Source organism: Nicotiana attenuata, chromosome 10 (genome assembly GCF_001879085.1).
Source record: "Nicotiana attenuata strain UT chromosome 10, NIATTr2, whole genome shotgun sequence".
Lineage (NCBI taxonomy): Eukaryota > Viridiplantae > Streptophyta > Magnoliopsida > Solanales > Solanaceae > Nicotiana > Nicotiana attenuata.
The window spans coordinates 24,248,469-24,252,643 of NC_031998.1; the positions used below are offsets into that span (position 1 = coordinate 24,248,469).

A 4,175-nucleotide genomic window follows, 5' to 3' on the forward strand; every position below is an offset into this window, starting at 1 on the left:
TCATGCACTTTGGAGTAGTGGTTTTGTGATTACTTTCAATAGTGGTATTACCTAAAACCATGGTATTACCTAAATCCATTTACTGAGGGTCTATATTGATTGTTGAGAATCGATTATTGGTACTTAGGGGATTATTAGCAAATTGATTTGAGGAATGTTTGAGGTATTCATCAGGGGTTTGATTATTATTAAAAGAATTATTAGTAGACTTAGGAATATATTTTAATTTTTGGGTTATAATGTACTTAACTGTTGATGCATTGAACAACTTAACATTGATACCTGAATCCTGGGATTTTCCAACTACTTCATTTGGTTTTGTGATCTTGGACTTTCTGCTCCTTGAAAATGGGACTGTGATCCATCCATCCTCTTGTGCTATTATTGGATTAGGATTTGCAATTGGTGCTAGGTCTGTTTATGGGGAGATCCTTTCATTTGTTGATGGTCTTATTAGGGTGCAAGAGGTGATTTTGTGGCCTAGCCTACCACACGTTTTACAAAGGAAGTTGTCTGCTTCATATTGGATATACTGTTTGTGAGTACCTATGTAGATGAATTTTTTTATCGCCTCTTCCATAGGTATTTCAATGCATAATCTAGCATATCGTCCTCTTAGGGAAGAGGATGTGCAGGCATCTACCTTCAATAGCCTTCCTATTACTCCTATTTTCCGGAGTATTTCCCCGTCATAGAACTCGGTTGGTAATTAAGGGAGTCTAACCCATACCGCTGAAAAAGTTTGTCTAGCTTTAGACGCTACAAAATTTGGTTGCCATCTCTGAATTGATAGGAAGTTACCATAGATGAACCATGGCCCTTTTTGAAGGATTTGGTTCATGATCTCTTCCTTTTGTAATTTGACTGTGAAGTAATCGTTGCCTAAGTCAATAAGGGGAACGTTTTCATTGATTTTCCATAGGTCTTGGATTTTTTGTTTTAAAATTTGGTGGAGTATTCTTCTGCCTTGTAATTTTACTATTAATGAGAATTTCCATGGATGGTAGATTCTTTGTCTATCTTCCAGGGATATGGGGACCGAAAGAGATGGATTAGTATTTTCTTTGCTTGAATATGAGTCTGGTTCCGTTCTTGGATGTCCATTGGAGACATGAAGGAAGAGGAAGGGTCTATGGAGAAATTTATTGAATCCTCTTTTCCCAATAGTTTCTCTTTGAACGTTTGAGGACTTTTGTCGCTTGGAGTTCCTGGGCTATTAACTTTGTCCAAAGATTGGTTAGTTGATAACTTATCCGGCGGCTTTGGAGGGATTTGTGTAGTGTCTAGGTTAGAGGTGATTGGATTCATTGAGAATGGAAGTTTTTAGTAGAGGTTTTTGAATTTTTGAAGGATTTTAGAGAGAAGGGAGAGCCCCTGTTTCTTGTGCGATGTGTCCTTCGTCCTGCGGATGACTTTACTATAGTACGTTTTAATCTGTTTTCTTTCTTTATTTTTGTAAATCGTCTATTCACTAACTTAGTTAATTACATGCGCAAAGCACGTATCATAAGACTAGTTTATAAAAAATACAAAGGTTCTATATTTTGTTAGATATATTAGAGCTAATAAGTTTATGAAGTGGATAAATTGTAGATGCAAAATTATAACTGATTTATTCTAATAATTTTTTTCAATTGATAATATAACCAATCAATTTAATCCATTTTGAGACATTGTTGATCTTAGATACGACCTTATTAATTTTTATTTTGAAAATTTCTTGCCCTTGATTTAATTCGCAAAATAAGTTCAAACTATCAATGTCAGAATGTCCATCATGTTTTAAGGAACTTTAAAAATTAAGCATTTCTTTTTAGATTTTCATTATCTAGTGATCTTAATTTTTTACCACTAAAACCAAAACTATTTTCATACACTTTGAGTTGTTTAGATATGTATTGAAGTGAAAAAATTTAGATTTACAAATTTTTTGGTAGATATATTTAAATTATAATAAATAAATAATTTTAAAAAGCAATATACCTATGAATGAAAACATCAAAAACAATAAATTTTAGATGAAAAATAATATTTAAAAAGTTCATTAACCTGATTCAAGAGGTTGATAAGTTGATGTGAAAATAACATCTAATTTCAAATACTTGATGCAACACTTGAAAATCTAAGTGAAACAAAAAAGAATTGCAATTTACTTTGTTCTTGATCGGTTCTTCATCCTTGTTTTGGACACAAAAATTCAAATGGCTCTCGTCTCTTCTTGTTCTTGGCAGGGACGGAGCAACAAATTTTAATATACCATCTATTATGACTAGAAAGCCAAAAGGTAGGATTTGTTTATCACATCTTACAGGTACGTGAAAAGCTTATCTTTTATATTGCTTGCCGAAAAATGCATAGTTTTTGGCCGGAAAAGTAATTTCCGGCGACTGATTTTTTCAACTTCCAAGGTCTATTGCAAGAAAATCACAAAAGCATTGAACATAGAAAAATACTACTACTAATAAGAAAATAAATTCGGCAGAAAAGGAAATTTTTTCAAGAATGATAGGGTATCATTCAAACTTCAGCAATAATTCAACCGAACCCAACTGTCCACAATTTCTAAAACATTTTCACCATATGGTAGGCCCAATTATCACTATAATAAGCTGTGGAAAAATAATTGAAGCAAAAGGCACACCTAACACATACCCTACGGAAACTTATCATTTTAGGCTCTTTTATTTTTCCCCTTTCTACACTCCCAAGTAGCTTTCCTCTGTTGCCAATTCTTGTTAAAGCACAAGTAACTTTTGCTAAAGCACGGACACAGCTAGTAGAGCATTCTTGTTTGCATTGAAAATGTAAAATATTAATGGACTATTTTTAAGATTGAAATATTAATCCTCTCCAAGTTCTTAATCATTTTGTGGTTGCATATTTTGTTTTGAAGCTTTCAGAAATAGAGATTGGCTTAGCAGTTGGAGGTGCATTTCTATCTTCAGTTTTAAATGTTCTCTTTGATAGGCTTGATCCTCAAGATGAGCCGCTGAAGATATTCCAAAGGGGGAAGCATGATGTTGGACTGCTTACGAGGTTGAAGAGGACTTTACTTGGCCTTCAAGCTGTGCTAAGTGATGCAGAAAATAAGCAGACATCTAATCCATACGTCCATACGTCAACCAGTGGCTAAACGAGCTTCAAGATGCTGTGGACAGTGCTGAAAACTTAGTTGAAGAAATCAATTAGTATGAAGTTTTGAGACTTAAGGTGGAAGTTCATTAACTATCAAAATCATGCAGAAACAAGCAACCATCAAGTAAGTGACCTCAACTTGTACTTGAGTAATGAATGTTTTCTTAACATAAAGGAGAAGTTGGAAGGCACCACTAAAACATTGGAGGAATTGGAAAAGCAAATTGGTAGGCTTGGCCTAAAGGACTATCTTGTTTCTGGTAAACAAGAAACTAGAGGACCTTCAACTTCTTTGTTTGATGAATGTGATATATTTGGTAGGCAGACTGAAATAGAGACATTGGTTGACCATTTATTGTCAGTTGATGCCGATGGAAAAAAGTATAGTGTAATTCCTATTGTTGGAATGGCGGGGCTTGGCAAGACAACACTTGCTAAAGCTGTGTACAATAATGAGAAGGTGAAACACCATTTCGATTTGAAAGCTTGGTTCTGTGTGTCTGAACCATATGATACTTCTAGAATAACAAAAGGATTACTTCAAGAAATTGGTTCATCCAACTTGATGGTTGATAACAATCTTAATTAGTCGGCCAATTATCAAGGAGATTATTTCTAGCGAATTCTCTTGGAATTTATTCAAAAGACATGCATTTGAAAAGAGGGATCGTAAGGAACACCCATAAGTTGAAGAGGTAGGAAAACAAATTGCAACAAAAAGGTTTTCCCTTAGCACTAAAGACACTTGCTGTTTTGTTACGGTCCAAATCAGAGATTGAAGAGTGGAGACGCATTTTGAGAAGTGAAGCTGCCAGACAATGGCATATTACTAGCGTCGATGTTGAGCTACAATGATCTTCCCGTGCATTTGAAGCAATGTATTTCCTATTGTGCAATATTTCCCAAAAATTATCCATTTGGCAAAGAACAAGTCATTCAACTCTGGATTGCTAATGGTCTTGTACGACGGTTGCAAAAAGATAAAACAATTGAAGATTCAGGAAATCCGTACTTTCTCGAGTTGCCATCAAGATCATTGT

The 4,175-nt window shown here is 34.6% G+C and overlaps 1 pseudogene; it reads left to right on the top strand.

Annotated features, from left to right (window-relative positions):
• Positions 240 to 3,789, top strand: LOC109233654 (annotated as a pseudogene).